Below are 17831 nucleotides of genomic sequence, written 5' to 3' on the forward strand. Positions count from 1 at the left end.
CGCACACACATTTCTAATCACATGGACATTATTAAAGACTCTTTCACATAGGAACAACATGTACATTATGTTTGGTTTTAACTTTTTTCTAAAGAGAAAGAGAGTAGTGGGAATGCTGCAATTAGTGCTGTATTTAGAGAAAGAGTAAAAGTATATTTTTTTGAAAATGGTTTATTTAGATGAAGCAGGGTTTTACACATGAGCTGGTTTATGGGATATATTTTTCTAGAGACCTACATAGTTCGGGGGTATAGTTTTCCTTTTAAAGATGCTGCTTCTTTGTCTCTTGGACTTAATTTTGCCTCCATTGCAGCTTTCACTTAAAAAAAAGGCAGTTGTTCAAAATTAAATAATGGCTCTGCGGGGAAGGGACCTCCTTCCTTTTATCGCTATAATACTTATGGGGTTATGTAATAAATGACACTAAGGGGGAAAAATTCGCAGAAAGTTGTGAAACTGCAACTTTTTCTATTTGTTGCACTGAAGCACATTTCCGCACAAAAAAAACAATGTCAAAAATTCGAAACCTCTAAAATTACAAAACAAAAGAAGTATCTTCCAGGGAAGGAATGGAACATCAGCCATTTACTTTACGCTGACTGCGATTTGTCAGATTCAGATTTTTGCCATTCTGTTGCTGCGACTTTTAGCACTTAAAAATCTGAACATTAGTAAATGGCCCCCTAAGTTTGCCTGGGTGCAGTAACCCATAGCAACCAAGCAGCAGGTAGCATTTATGGGCGACATATTTAAAAGCAAACATCTCATTGGTTTCTATGGGTAACTACTACTGGGCAAACTTAGTGCCTTTTATTACATATGGGGGTTAGCACTTTAATATTGTATTGACCAAGTTTGTTGTATTAATGTATTTTTCTACTGTACAGCGCTGTGTGCACAAGTAGCACTATATAAAAATATAAATTCATAAGTAGTAGTGGAGTATTCCAACTCATATGTGTAAACTGAAGAGAAACAGTATCCTAAATCAGTCAGTAGTAGGCGAATCCCTTTACATGTAGCCCAAATCATTGTGCCCAAGTTATTGTTCTTTGTTGCACATTTCCGTTATTTAATACCAAACTGATTGATGATTATTGATCAATATGGGTTCCACTACAGGACCAGAGTCGGCCAAAACATAAACCAAGGCTAACAAGTTACCCTAGGTCATTCAGAACAACAGGACCAATTATCTGGATCAGTGCTGCCATATTGTATAATATCCAAGGGCCAGTTAGCTAATGAATGTGTGATGCTTTGAGATGGGGTTAATGAGGGGAGAGGATAGCAGCCCTTATTACATGCAGTTGCCACATACCACATTCTGGCATTCATTATTTAGTTTATCTTCTTGCAGTCTGAAAAGCACTGATTGATTTTTGGGGCTACAAGCAATCAGCTAATCCCATAATAAACCCAAGCTACTTAATAGCCTTGAGCTAATATAGTCCAATATGGTCCTACATTTTGGTGTATTTGAAGATTAGTAAAATAAGACTATTGATTACCAGTGTGTTTATCTCAAAAGAAATAAATCGTTCTGTTGCTCAGGGAAATAGTCAATGAGGGAATCAACAAACTGAGGCCCATTATCTTGTTGTTTTAGAGAATAGTCAGACCTGCAATTTGGTCTCTTACTGCTCATTTAAAATATGTTTTGCAAACAAGTAGGAGACTGCAGTTCTCCAACATGATCTAGTCCTTCAGTGTCCTTTAAACTCTCATCCTATCCGATCACATCCTTGCACTCAAGTACATGTACAATTTTGTCTTAATAATTAGGAGTCATGTCTCTTATGGAATGGATGGTAACATGAGTATCCTAATCTCATGAATTTATAAATAAACAACCTCTAGTTGCTCCTGGTAGAGTTAAACAGGTCATTTGTTGCTTTATGGTCTGGTATTATGTTCTCTATATGCAACTCTATTAATATACAGGTATAAGAACCTTTATATGGAAACCCATTATCCAGAAAGTTATGAATTATGGAAAGGTCATCCCCTGACTACTCCATTTTAAACAAATAATTCTAATTTTTAAAAATGAGAAAATTTTCATTTTCTCTATATCAATAAAACAATACCTTGTACTTGATCCCAACTACAATATAATTAGTCCTTATTGGAGGTAAAACAGTCCTTTTTGGTGTAATTCATGTTTAAATAATAATTTTATTAGAAGCCCATTTATCAACATTCTCATTTTCGTGGTTTTTAGAGGTTTTTGAAACCACAACTAAACTAATTTCCAGGAATGTCAGTCATTTATTAAAAGATCCAAATTGAAAAAGCACGAAAACCGCAACTTTGTCGTATTGTCGCACAAATGACATCATTAAAAACCAATAAAACCACAAGGCAAAAAAAGATCTTCCAGGTGTTTTGTCACATAAAAAAAATTATTTAAAAATGTGTGTTTTGTGCAACAAATTCATATTGTGGCGCAAAAAATTGTAAAAATAAAAAATGAGCGCTAGTAAATGGTCCCTTTAAGTATGGGGATCCTAATTATACAAAGACCCCTTATAAAACCCCAGGTCTTGAGCATTCCGTATAAGAAGTCCTATACCTGTATTTGAAAACTCTTCTAATTTCTAAGATTTACAAATTGGGGCTCATTGACTAAAGCTGGCACTAAAGCATTTGAAACAATATAAGCTACAATGTCTACAAGCATGCTTGTGATCTTAAAGTGACAGTGTATGCAGGGACCATTGACATATACTCCAGTATAAAGCTGGGCATATATATTTATTAATTGTATTTGTATACATAGTAAATAATGTACCTCCTATTGTAATAAATAAAGACATTATGTCACTGAGGAATTACATGATCGTATAACAGCACAAGGACGAGGTGACTTTTAATAATGTTTATATTTATATAGTTTATATTATAAATATTAGATTATATTTAGATTGTAAGCTCTGCGGGTAAGGGACCTCTATCCTCTTGTCTTTTTTATTCTTAACGTATCACAACTGTACCCTGTATCTATTTTTTTTATTATCATACTTTATATTATATATATATATATATATATATCTGTTATTGTGATGACCGCCTATTTTGTTGTATTAATTTATTGTTCTACTATACAATGCTGTGTACATAAGTGGCACATTATATATATATATTTACAGGTATAGGACCCATTATCCAGAATGCTCGGGACCAAGGGTATTCCAGATAATGGATCTTTCTGTAATTTGGATCTCCATACCTTAGGTCTACTAAAAAAATCAATAAACCATTAATCAAACCCAATAGGACTGTTGTGCTTCCAATAAGGATTTATTATATCTTAGTTGGGATCAAGTACAAGGTTCTGTTTTATTATTACAGAGAAAAAAAGGTAATCAATCTTAAAAATCTGAATTATTTGATTAAAATGGAGTCTATGGGAGACAGGCTTTCCGTAATTCGGAGCTTTCTGGATAATGGGTTTCTGGATAAGGGATCCCATACCTGTGTATATATATATATATATATATATAAATACATTCATACATATTTTAAATCAGGGGTACATTATTTATTATGATATACAATTTCAGTGAGTCATGTGGCAGAAATTATATCACTAAGCACTGATTATAACTGATAACATCACTACACAACATTTACAACTATATAATTTACAGGATATTCATGGCTCTTGTGTATTTTATATATATATATATATATATATCGAGAGAGACACCATGCACAATGCACCTCGGCCCAGTATAGCTTATCATATCCAGCCTTATTCTATGTGCCAGTGTTTTTAGGGCCTGCAATATGGCTTGTATCACATGCAGGGATGTGGGATTGCTGTTTGAAAAACACAACACATTGGGTGTAGAAACTAGAACAGATTTTTCAAATGTATGTCTCTTGCTTGAATGCTAGCACTCAATAATATCCAGTTGCTGTAAAGCTGAATAAGGGCAAAAATACCTAAAATAATTAAGGGTAGTTTATAGCGGCCCTGCACTTTTTTGGCACAAAAGTTTGTTTTCTCACAAGACTTCAATGTCTAATGTATGAACTTGAAATGTGAAACTGGTAGCACCACATGCCTTCATAAATGATTCCAATGGCCTACTCCCCCCCAGATAGCAGCGGCTAGAGGGGCACAGGACAGTCGACTGAGTGCTGTCAGTAGTACAATTATCTGTCACTTCAGTTACTGCACTATTTTATTAACATGCCATTTTTCATTTTTCAAAGGATATTTACCATCTGTCTTACCTTGTAACGGGCCCTGCGGGCTTCTGCTGCCTGCAGTACAGATCGTAAATGAGGTTTCCTTTAATTGATATCCTGTTTGTAAGATGAATAAACAAAAAAGACATTACTGGGTCTCTGTAAAATTTACACAAAGTACGAAAGGAGACAGAGATCTGGGGCAGGCCGTGTACGCCCGGTTAAACATAACTCAAACCCGGAGCAGTTTTAATACTCATTTTTAGCAACGGCTCTTTTAAGTAGATGATATACACAAAGGACTTATGAGTCATAAGTAGATGCTAAACTGTTTTATAATATTAACACCCCATAAAGAAATCAGGGTTTTGGTATGAGCTGCAGCAGGGATATGTCTCCTCAGTGATGTTAGCTTGATAGAAGGCAGAGCCCCCCCTCCCTCTCTCCTCTAGCTGCACATCTGTGCTGATCCCCTCAAGCAGCGGGCACTTGCCTCTTACAGAAACCATATAAATCAGGGACTCTTATCTAAAAAATGCCGAAGGCTTGAGAACAATTTGTTAAACTGACATGAAGTTGGCATGAGAGAGGGGACAAGCAGAGATCAGACCCCCTCCGCCTACCTGATCTCCATTTCATTTATTTTTCTGGCCGCATCTCTTGAATTTTCCCAGCCAGTGCAATAAAACTTCTAGTCATCTACTGAATTTGAAGCATAATTATCCAGGTCATACAAAAATCACAGTCTTCCCATTTAACTATTAACATTACAGCGGAACGCTATGGTGGACCTTTAGAGGCCTAGTTATCAAAAATCGAATTTCTAAATTTGCAATATAGTAACATAGTAAGTTAGGTTAAAAAAAAGACACACGTCTATCAAGTTCAACCTTCTATGTCTATATATAACCTGCCTAACTGCTAGTTGACCCAGAAGAAGCCTCTCTAATTTGCCTCAGAGGGGAAAAAATTATCTCCTGAGTCCAAAATGGCATCAACTTGTACTGAGAGCTATCTCCCCTACCCCTGTATTCCCTCACTTGTACTGAGAGCTATCTCCCCTACCCCTGTATTCCCTCACTTGTACTGAGAGCTATCTCCCCTACCCCTGTATTCCCTCACTTGTACTGAGAGCTATCTCCCCTACCCCTGTATTCCCTCACTTGTACTGAGAGCTATCTCCCATACCCCTGTATTCCCTCACTTGTACTGAGAGCTATCTCCCCTACCCCTGTATTCCCTCACTTGTACTGAGAGCTATCTCCCATAACCCTGTATTCCCTCACTTGTACTGAGAGCTATCCCCCCTACCCCTGTATTCCCTCACTTGTACTGAGAGCTATCCCCCCTACCCCTGTATTCCCTCACTTGTACTGAGAGCTATCTCCCATACCCCTGTATTCCCTCACTTGTACTGAGAGCTATCTCCCATAACCCTGTATTCCCTCACTTGTACTGAGAGCTATCTCCCATACCCCTGTATTCCCTCACTTGTACTGAGAGCTATCTCCCCTACCCCTATATTCCCTCACTTGTACTGAGAGCTATCTCCCATACCCCTGTATTCCCTCACTTGTACTGAGAGCTATCCCCCCTACCCCTGTATTCCCTCACTTGTACTGAGAGCTATCTCCCATAACCCTGTATTCCCTCACTTGTACTGAGAGCTATCTCCCCTACCCCTGTATTCCCTCACTTGTACTGAGAGCTATCCCCCCTACCCCTGTATTCCCTCACTTGTACTGAGAGCTATCTCCCCTACCCCTGTATTCCCTCACTTGTACTGAGAGCTATCTCCCATAACCCTGTATTCCCTCACTTGTACTGAGAGCTATCTCCCCTACCCCTGTATTCCCTCACTTGTACTGAGAGCTATCTCCCCTACCCCTGTATTCCCTCACTTGTACTGAGAGCTATCTCCCACACCCCTGTATTCCCTCACTTGTACTGAGAGCTATCTCCCATAACCCTGTATTCCCTCACTTGTACTGAGAGCTATCTCCCATACCCCTGTATTCCCTCACTTGTACTGAGAGCTATCTCCCCTACCCCTGTATTCCCTCACTTGTACTGAGAGCTATCTCCCCTACCCCTGTATTCCCTCACTTGTACTGAGAGCTATCTCCCATACCCCTGTATTCCCTCACTTGTACTGAGAGCTATCTCCCCTACCCCTGTATTCCCTCACTTGTACTAAGAGCTATCTCCCATACCCCATGTATTCCCTCACTTGTACTGAGAGCTATCTCCCCTACCCCTGTATTCCCTCACTTGTACTGAGAGCTATCTCCCATAACCCTGTATTCCTTCGCTTGTACTGAGAGCTATCTCCCCTACCCCTGTATTCCCTCACTTGTACTGAGAGCTATCTCCCATAACCCTGTATTCCCTCACTTGTACTGAGAGCTATCTCCCATACCCCTGTATTCCCTCACTTGTACTGAGAGCTATCTCCCATAACCCCTGTATTCCCTCACTTGTACTGAGAGCTATCTCCCATACCCCTGTATTCCCTCACTTGTACTGAGAGCTATCTCCCATAACCCTGTATTCCCTCACTTGTACTGAGAGCTATCTCCCATAACCCTGTATTCCCTCACTTGTAGTGAGAGCTATCTCCCATACCCCTGTATTCCCTCACTTGTACTGAGAGCTATCTCCCATACCCCTGTATTCCCTCACTTGTACTGAGAGCTATCTCCCCTACCCCTGTATTCCCTCACTTGTACTGAGAGCTATCTCCCATAACCCTGTATTCCCTCACTTGTACTGAGAGCTATCTCCCATACCCCTGTATTCCCTCACTTGTACTGAGAGCTATCTCCCATAACCCCTGTATTCCCTCACTTGTACTGAGAGCTATCTCCCATACCCCTGTATTCCCTCACTTGTACTGAGAGCTATCTCCCATAACCCTGTATTCCCTCACTTGTACTGAGAGCTATCTCCCATAACCCTGTATTCCCTCACTTGTAGTGAGAGCTATCTCCCATACCCCTGTATTCCCTCACTTGTACTGAGAGCTATCTCCCATACCCCTGTATTCCCTCACTTGTACTGAGAGCTATCTCCCCTACCCCTGTATTCCCTCACTTGTACTGAGAGCTATCTCCCATACCCCTGTATTCCCTCACTTGTACTAAGAGCTATCTCCCCTACCCCTGTATTCCCTCACTTGTACTGAGAGCTATCTCCCATACCCCTGTATTCCTTCACTTGCTAAAAAGCCATCCAGCCCCTTCTTAAAGCTATATAATGTATCCGCCAGCACGACTGATTCGGGGAGGGAATTCCACAGCTTCACAACTCTCACTGCAAGTTTTTATTTTTAATTAAAAAAGATCCAAATACTTGCCAAACTTGAATGTGAAATTGTGTGTGTTTTGGTTGCAGCCAAGTAACATGTTTGGTTAAAGAACTCAAATCATCAGTCCACTGAGAATGCCTCTTTATCTCATAGATTAGGAGGCTGCAGCTGGGAAAAGGAAGGGGTTTGTTAATACAGAGGCTTCTCATTGGACTGCTGATTTGTTTTGATTGTGCTTGCAAGGATCAGGAAGTAAAATGTGACTTTAATTTTCATTTCAGATTTTGCCGTGTATAGCGAAAGAAATAATGAAAACCGTTCAATAGGCAATAAGTATGTACACCACAAGTCTAATTCTGTGAATCTGCACTGTATTTTTTTTAAATACTAGGACTAGGGACTACCATCTTGTTTACATGGTTGAGAAGAAGGTAATGTTTATTCATGTAGATGCTAGGAAACGGTTGGTGATAGGGAGTTTCAAAGAAAAAATGTGTTCTACCTCATTTTCTTGATTGGAGATAAGGAAGTGGGGTCAACTGGTAAACATAGTTCTCTGTTTGAGCGATATTCAACAGATGATCCACCAGCTATTGATGGGATATTCTTTATTTTTTTTTGTTTCTTTTTGAAAACCTTTCCCTAATAATCATGTTCTTATAAATAACAGGCACAAACACAATCAATCACAGTGCTGGTGTTTGGTGCCACTTTCAACAATCTATTCATAAGGTCTGGTGTTTTTCCAACATGTGAAGGAACTTGCTAGGTGAGTGCTAGCTCTGGCTTATTCTTTGGCCTTCTTATTTATTTGCAAGGTATTAGTTCTCTTGGACTGCTAACCCTGATTATTGATTTTGCAATGGATTGGAATTATTAGGAGTTTGTTACGCTATTACTAGAAACATTTTATTGAAGACAGTAAATGATGCATGCCACGTCTGTAGCAAAGAATTACTGGGGCTTGTTTAGTATCACTGGGCAAAGCTCGCCCAGTGCAGTTACCAATCGATTAGCAATTAGCTTTGATAAGTCTGCTACAGCCATAATAATGAAAAGCACTTCTTTGATAGGTTGCTATGGGTTACTGCAGTATGGCTAATAAGTCCAATGTTACTATTAGCTCCAGTCCTGTAGATTTTGTGTTTATATTTACTGGTCTGGCACAGGCTCTTGACAATATTTGAGCTGACAGATCTTATAGACTACAGCTCCCATGTACTTACAGTTATTACTTGTATGAATACATATTTATAAAGCGACAATGTTTGGGGGGTATACATTGAACATACATATTACATACAAAAATAACCCAACATCCGATACAAAAGGTGAAGAGGCCTTAGCCAAAATTGCTGTCTAGCGATAACTGATACAGCTTTCAAACTTTGGATCATCAGGCACAGCAAGCTATATGAGTTACTAATCCAGTTGTGACCAAATAGTAACTATGTTATGTAATAAGTCCTCAGCTAACAGTACCAAATGCATGTTTGAGATATTTTTGCCATGCCATGGATTCACCCAGATAACACCATATCCTCACACCTGTTCCATCCAACAAAACCCACCATTGTTACTAAAACCACCCTATTTGAAATCTAAACCTTCACAAGTAAAGCAACACATTTTCCTAATATTGTTAAAGGAGAATGCAAGTCAAAATTTAAAAAACATACTGCCCAATAGTCCTCCTATTGTTTAGTAAAAACGCCACACTTTTGGCTCACCTAATCAAATATTTACTCAGTCACATTTACTTCACATTTTCTAGAACAGGCAGCCATCTCTAAAAAGGTATTCTCCCTTCCTTTCCCTCCTTGCTTCATACTGCACATGTGTTTCATTCCCTCCCCCCCTCCCCTCTGCCAGATCCGCTTCTGATTGGCTGGTGGGCATGTGTAGCTCAGAACAGCAGACAGGATCAAGTTACACACATGCTCAGAGAATAGGAAGGCTGCCGCTGGCACCTACAGGAAGGGGAGAGAGATTTCAGTGATGTCACTGTAGGCTTCACACTGCTGTAGGCTGCCAGCACCATATCTCAGAGAAGCAAGCAGGGATCTGGGAATTTAGATATGCAGTACTTAAAAAGAATGCCTTTAGACTTACTTTTAATTTATATTAACCTTTCATTGTCCTTTAAATGTGTAGAAATAGTGTTAATTGCTAAGTAGGCCTTTGTGTGCACATTACAGTTTCAGTTTCTGTCAGGCAAGGAGTTAATGGTTTTGGGGATTGTAAAGCACAAACAGAAGAACATGGCTAACCAATTGTTCTTGGACATCCTGAAAAGATAGATAGATAGATAGATAGATAGATAGATAGATAGATAGATAATAGATAGATAGATAGATAGATAGATAGATAGATAGATAGAGGGAGATAGAAAGAGAAAGAGACATGGAGAGATGATAGATAGATAGATAGATAGATGATAGATAGATAGATAGATAGATAGATAGATAGATAGATAGATAGATAGATGATAGATAGATAGATAGATGATAGATAGATAGATAGATAGATAGATAGATAGATAGATGATAGATAGATAGATAGATAGATAGATAATAGATAGATAGATAGATAGATAATAGATAGATAGATAGATAGATAGATAGATAGATAGATAGATAGATATGCACAATGCTTGGCCAGTGAATTCAGCCCTTACAATGTAGCACAAACATGGCACTTGTCTTTTGCATTCTGCTTATGGTTTATTTTTCATCCTAGTAATAAGCTCTCCATTCCTAGGGCATCAGTTTTATCTTGGAACTCAACTCCACAACTCTTGCAACACTGAAATGCCTATGAGTATTAATCTATAAACTACACAGGATTTATTATACTTTCCTACTAGTTTATATAACATTTCATAACTGATACAAACATTTGACTTGATCTTATAAAGCCGTTAAACAAATTCAGAGCCTCTGGCATATTCTTAGCATTGATCTATGGCTTCCCAAAGTCATAGATATCAAAAACCTCAGCAGTTGCCAGACTTTATCTGTCAGCATTGTGACTGGGGATCATGGGAATTGTAGCACAACTGAAGGGTAATGTGACACTGCTGCCCTAAACTATAGAAGAGATTTTAATCCGAGATTTTAATCTCAGTGCGTCATCTTGGTATAATAGCTGTTTGCTATCACCGTGCTACATAAAATTGAGGCTTAAATAATATATTGCTTCTTAACAGCTCAGAGAGAAATTAGTATGACGAGCATTAGGCTTTCTGACATTGTTTATCGAACTGATCATTTTGGGAAGTGTTTATGACACAGATACACACATGAGTGGGTAGATGTAAATGGATATGGATTTAGAAAGAACTAAACATAATTCTAGAAACAATCAGGCTTTTAGAACCTCCATCTGTGATTGGCACCTGATTTAAAGAGAAAAGAAATGTACAGCTCCTTATGATTAGTCTGTACTCCCATGAAGTGGTGGTTGTGGTTAGGGCTTTTTAGTCTGTTTATGGATAACACATTAGGCCATGGGAAATGGAACTGAGTTTGTTTAGGAAGAGAAATTATGTGTATTCTCTTAGTCTTGTTCACTTACTTGGTACCATAGGTAAAAAAAAGTTTTTCAGTGGCCCTTTAGGGTACATATTTAAGTGTAGATACAGACACAGGGGGTGAGTTGATTAAATGTACCTTTAGGGCCACCATGCTTTACTTTATTTGCTCAAGCTTGTGTGAATGTATTTCATTGTGTAAGCAGCCAATTCAAGTCCTATTTATTGCTGCAGCCTACTAATCTCATAACAATCCTAATTTGATAAGAATGGCGCCTAGCAGGACAACATGATGACAAATTGGAGGTCACGGACATCCTGAATGGGCCATAAATGGATAGATATTCTCCTGTTTTAAGCACAGTTCTGCAAAAACGTTATTGTATAATGGCCATCTGGGGCTGCTGCCTGTGGTTCCCTAGTTTATCTCTATGCCAAGTGTATATAGTGGTTATGTTCCTACTGTGTACTGGTCATACCTATGCCACTGAGTGCGTTATGCCTGAGTCTGAGCTTTCAGATAATTTATTGTTTCTCCTAATCCCATGTAACTGGAGGAGTCCCAAATCGGACTTGCTGCTATCTTGCTACCTTTCCATTGTTCTGATGATTGGCTGCTGGGATGGGGGTGGCATCACTCCAACCTGCTGCGCAGCAGTAAAGTGTGACTGAAGTTTATCAGAGCAAAGTCACATGGCTGTGACACCCTGGAAAATAAATTATCTAGCTAGCCCCATGTAAAATGTCAAAATTAAATTTAAAAAATGGATTTCAATGCAGGATTCTGCTGGAGAAGCTCTATTAACTGATGCTTTTTGAAAAAAACATGTTTTCCGTTGACAGTATTCCTTTAAAGTAATGACCCAGCAGTAAGGAAAGGTTAGTGTAGTACACCATTCCTGCCGTGATCTTTCTTGGCTGCTCTGCTTTAAGGAGGGCATTAATTGGCTGAATGTTTAGATTTATACTGTAGGTTTATCAGACTGACTCAGATAAATGTATAATGTATGATTTGTCCGTACAAGTGGTGTTTAGATACCATTTTTCTCCTTATTAAACCAGTGGCCTGAATGATTGCAGCACTTGTAACTTCAGGGTCTGTCTGCCCCATACACTTTCACATGGGAACCATCAGAAGGGAGCAGACTTGCTGATCTCCTGGCCTGAATGTATTCTACCATCAAAGAAGTAAAACTTCCGCCAAAGGTCTGACCTTATATAAAGTACATTATCACAGTATAGAAAAAAGAGTAAATATCTGTGGGTTGTTTGAATGGAAATTGTTTACTTAGGAGTATCTTGAAATATAGTAAAGCATACATTATGGGTATATGTCATTAGTGATAACAATTTGTTGGTCTAAAGTCCAAAGAACAAAGACAAAGGTTAAAATGGAGGCACATACTTTACTAGGTTCTATGCTTTACACAATTAATTGCTGTTGTTTTAGCCCTAACAGCATGTGTAGCTTTGCCCCTATGTATTTTTTCCCCTGATGGTTTCATGGTTCACTTATTCCCTTTGGCAGAAGCCATTTGTGTTATGAGAAATGGGCTACATACAGTAAGTTGTAAATGTGATGTGTTAGAGGTAGAAATGAATTTTCTCTATAGCCCTGAATCTTATCACCCAAGTGACATTCATTACAAGGTCACCTAAAGGCAAACAAACAGCATCACAGAACATGGCATCCTCCATTTTCCCGGAGAAGGGCAGGTTCAAGACAAGATTAGAGTTGGGCGCACAGAAGCTAAAAAAGCAATAATGTTAGCTGTTACTTGGGTTTTATCTGGATTACCCAACGTCTCTTTTCATTTTTATATTTGCTCGTTTTTTTTTTATATCATGAAGCCTGCAATATGTGAGAGGTGGCGATGAGGGATTCAGCTGAAATGTCAAGCATTTTGGATTTTTGGTCAAAGCATCAACTTCTGCTCATCTTTAATTCTGTGGGGTATTGAAGAAAAAGGGAATAGCTGGCACTGTAGAATTCCCTGAAGAGCCAGGAGAATTATCGGCCACAGCTAAACACCGCCGTTTATTTCCTTCTGGTACACACACATAACGGCTGCCTTTAGATGTTCCTATCCTTAAATGTTCTGTAGCATATACAGTTTGTTTTTTTTAGAAAGTAACTTCAGGAAGCTAGATTTGTAGGGCAGCTTACAAGTTATTCTCATTGTGGCACTGTGTGATCATGAAGGGAATTAATGAGTAATTAATAGATTGTTTCCACGCACACATTGCTCCCCTGGTGGTGGGAGAACTTGAATTTGTCAGATCCCCTCCCGGGCTGCCGTGTCTGTGTGACGGCTCTGTGGGATTCTGTAAATATCTAACAACTGTATTAGTTCCAGAGCTCAGGGCCTGACTCAGATTTCTGAATCCCATTAAGAATAATTATGCCTAACCTGGATGTGTAAAGTAGGGCAGCATTATTCACTCCCTTGGAATCAACCCCATTATGTGTCTTCCTACTCAGAGAAACTGTGCTCGTAGAATGCCTTAAAGAGCCCTAAACTTTAAATACAGACTAATCAATAAAGACATTTCTTCTGTAACATTGATGTCAATGGACATGTTTGCAAAACTGCTTGACATTAAATGTGGTGTTGCATATATTTAACTGCCAGCTGTTCATCTCTGTTATCAGCCATTAAAGGGCAATGGAACACATATAATTGGCCTAATTATGGAGGAAATCAAGATGGCCAACCTTGGTGATACCCTCTTCTACCTGGAAGTATCAGGTATTTTCCCGATTTGCTCTGTGCCTTCTCCTAGCTATTAGCTGGCGCTTCAATTACCCATCAACTGCACAATTTACTGTTTCATCTTCAGGATACCCTAGTGAGGGATTCTAAAGAGAGAGTTTCCTTTAATCCAGATTCTTTGAGATTCAGATTCATTAAATTCACGATGAAATGCATTGCAGTATAGCAGACTCGGACTGGCAATCTGTGGAATCTGTGCAAATGCCAGAGGGGCTGCTGTAAGGTGCCATAGACAGTCATTATTTAGTAGTGGAGGGCTGTTTGGGCCTCTGTACTTAAAATACCAGGGCCTGTTTTGAATCTCACTCCAAACCTGTAGTAAAGAGTGAGAAAACCACTAACTCAACCAGTGCTTACTCAGTGGCACTATAAAATGCAATACAAAGCATATTTTGTTGTAATAAATAAGTATCCAGAAGACCTTCTTGGTCAACTTTTGCCTGGTTACCTTGCACCATGAATATGATGACATTAAAAGTTATAACCAAAAGTGAAAAATCCTGTTGGGCTGTGTCTTAAGGTGGCCATACACGCACCGATAATATCGTACGAAAACTCGTTTCGTACGATATTCGGTGCGTGTATGGTATGTCAGCCAGTCGACCGATATCGCAGGAAGCTGCTGATATCGGCCGACTCGCCGATCGGACCAGTTTGAAAATTTTGATCGGGCGCCATAGAAGGCGCCTGACCAAAATCTCCCTTCAGCGCTGAATCGGCAGAAGGAGGTAGAAAGCCTATTGTTTCTACCTCCTTACCTGCCGATTCAGCCCTGAATGGTGTGTGGCAGATCTGACGATGTTTCGTCAGATCGCCACGTGTATGGCCAGCTTAATTTTTGCAGTCTGTTCGGAGCAGAATTGTGTCTGGTCAGATCTAATGGCAGCAAGTCTGATGGGATTAGTTTGAAGGACTAATGCCAAGGGCAGCTACACAATTATGCCCTGATATAGATATTTGTGTTTGATGTTCTTATCTCTGTTATAGAGATAAGTTTGTATTTTAGGCATTTACTGAGTTATATGTTCCCCACTGGGGCTTTTGAACACATTTCATTTCTCCTGGCTTTTCTTATTATTCTAACACAGAATAAAGAATACAGCTACTGAACACTAAACCCAGGTGTCAGAGCTTTCATAGATGAAATAGTGAAAATCCTGCTACTTTCTTAATAGAAATATCTCATTCATGTAAAGGGGTTGGTACATTCTTAGCCAGTTTCCATGATACTTTTTCTGCCAAAGGCTCAAATATTCCCAGCCCTTTGTATCCCATTTCCAAGAATGTGGTACCCCTCATTTTTCTGCTAGTAAGAAAGAGGCACAGTGGTTGGGTGTTGACTAAGTATCCAGGTCAGTGTTAAATGCATGCCCCTGGGCATTCCATTATCTGGAAGGAGTTTTCCATGGGTGCAGGCAGCTGTTGTCTCGAAAGTATCGGTTGTCGCTTAACCCAATATCCACAAAGACGGGCAGCAATGGATTAAAGGGCAGGTTGGTGTGGGATCTGCAGAGTAAAGTGGTGCCATGCCTCTGCAGAAGGGAGAGGGTTAAAGCTGGGCTGCATGGAAATATACAGTAATGATATTAAGTGAGACAGAGCCCCATATAAAGAAGCACAATAGCCACTGTACATAGATGTGAGGAGTAAGCTGTTTAATGCAAACCAGGGCTGGATCTGGCTTGTAGCTAAATAGGATCTAATTCAGGTTGTTGCTGAAGTTCAAATAAGCTGTAATACAGGGCTTTTCAAACTGGTGGGCCGCAGGCTGAATGTGACCCTCCAAAGGGTTTTAATGTCCCCAAGTCTGCTCAAAGGCTCCATCGACTTCACTGTTTGATATCATCATTTCATTTAAATTAAATTAATCAGAGTGTGTTAGTAATTGCAGTTTAACATCAGCTGAAAGACTTTAGGTCAGAATCTATTTTGCCAATGCCCCCTCAATGCTATAGACATTCCTACTCTTAAGGTCCCATACACATGAAGATCCACTCGCTTTGCAAGGTGGATCTTCTCCCGATATCCCCACCTACAGGAGGGTGATATCGGGGAAAATGTAGGCTAATTCGATCGTTTGGTCCTGGGGCCAAACGATCAAATTATAATGGCGGCAATCGGTTCGGGGACCGCATCAACAAGCCGATGCGGTCCCAGATCTGACTTAATCTTTTAACCTGCCTGATCAATATCTGGCCAATTTCAGGCCAGATATCGGTCGGGCATGCCCCTCGTTCCTGCCCCTACACGGGGCCATAAGCTGCCAAATCGGTCCAAGGAACCGATATCGGCAGCCGACTGATCTGTCTGGGGTCCTGAAGCAGCACGTAATTCTGTGCAGAGATTTCCACTAGGGCCATGCTGGTGGATGGAAAAAAAATTGTTGTCTGGTAGCATTTATTGGATGTAGCATAAATAAAATACAGGTGGGGAGTCTGTGTGACAGTAGTACTGTAATTGGTTCTGTAAGTCTAACTTTATGACTAATAAAATTAAAGTCACAGTGCCACACATAGTTGAAAGACTTTAATTGGAATATACCTTAAAGTTCCTCTCTATCATATTTTAGAAGGCTAGATGTGTTTACATGTAGTAATCACTGAATAGCACCAAGCAAAATGCTAAATTGGCCTGTCAGCAAGGTGATGCCATGATCTGCCTATGAGAAAGCTGGGCATGGAAGCTAGGAAGGAGCAGGTCATAATTACACAAAGGACCACTTTATAGGCTTGAGTATTGGGGGTGGAGTTGGCTTTGTGCAAAATCGTGTGGGGTTTTGGATATCAATGGCAAGAAGTTGCTCTCAGAGTACATATTTCAAATAAGGCATGGGCACCTATCTGAAAACCTATATAGACTTTTCTTATTGGTGGATACAGCAGCAGATCAACTCCATGTAACAGGTATATTAAACAGGGGTGAAAATGGTGAAACAACAAGTGGTAGTGTAGCCTCGTTTATGAAATAAGAAATTTTGTACAGGTATGGGACCTGTTATACGGAATGCTTGGGACCTGGGGTTTTTTGGATAAGAGCACTTACTGTAGTTTGGATCTTCATACTTTAAGTCTGTTAAAATCACTTAAACATGAATTAAACTCAACAGCGTTGTTTGCCTGCAATAAAGATTAATTATATCTTGGTTGAAATCAAGTACAGGTATCGGACCCCTTATCCGGAAACCCGTTATCCAGAAAGCTCAGAATTACGGAAAGCCCGTCTCCCATAGACTCCATTATAAGCAAATAATTCAGAATTTTAAAACTGGTTTCCTTTTTTTATGTAGAAATAAAACAGAACCTTGTAATTGATCCCAACTAAGATATAAATCATCCTTATTGGATGCAAAACAATCCCATGGGGTTTAATTAATGTTTTATTAATTTTTTAGTAGACTTAAGGTATGGAGATCCAAATTATGGAAAGACCCCTTATCCGGAATACCCTTGGTCCCGAGCATTCTGGATAATGGGTCCTATACCTGTACAAGTTATTGTTTATAATTACAAAAAAATTGTAAATTATTTGACTAAAATGAAGTCTATGGTAGATGAACTTTCTGTAATTTGTAGCATTTTTTGGGTAATGGGTTTATAATGGGTCCCCTGATAATGCCCCCCCCCCCCCCCCGACCTGTATTATTAATCTGATCAGAGGCTAGCAATTCTGGGTAATGCTTAAACCCTAGAAGCAGAGTAGATTCTGTATTTCTGGATCACATTAAAACCAACTGGGAAAAAAGTCTTTAGTTAAAGTTAATTCATATTTTATTTAAAACATTTGGCTGTTTAGCCTGCCAATCATATACAGGTGAGGGACCTGTTATCCAGAATGCTCTAGACCTGGGTTTTTTTGGACAAGTAGTCTTTCCATAATTTGGATCTCCATACCTTGTGTCTACTAAAAAATAATTTCAACATTAGATAAACCCAATACGGTTGTTTTGCTTCCAATAAGGATTAATTCTATATAAGCTGGGATCAAGTACAAAGTGTTTTATTATTATCGTTATTACTAT

The sequence above is a fragment of the Xenopus tropicalis genome, chromosome 8 (genome assembly GCF_000004195.4).
Source record: "Xenopus tropicalis strain Nigerian chromosome 8, UCB_Xtro_10.0, whole genome shotgun sequence".
NCBI classification, from domain to species: domain Eukaryota; kingdom Metazoa; phylum Chordata; class Amphibia; order Anura; family Pipidae; genus Xenopus; species Xenopus tropicalis.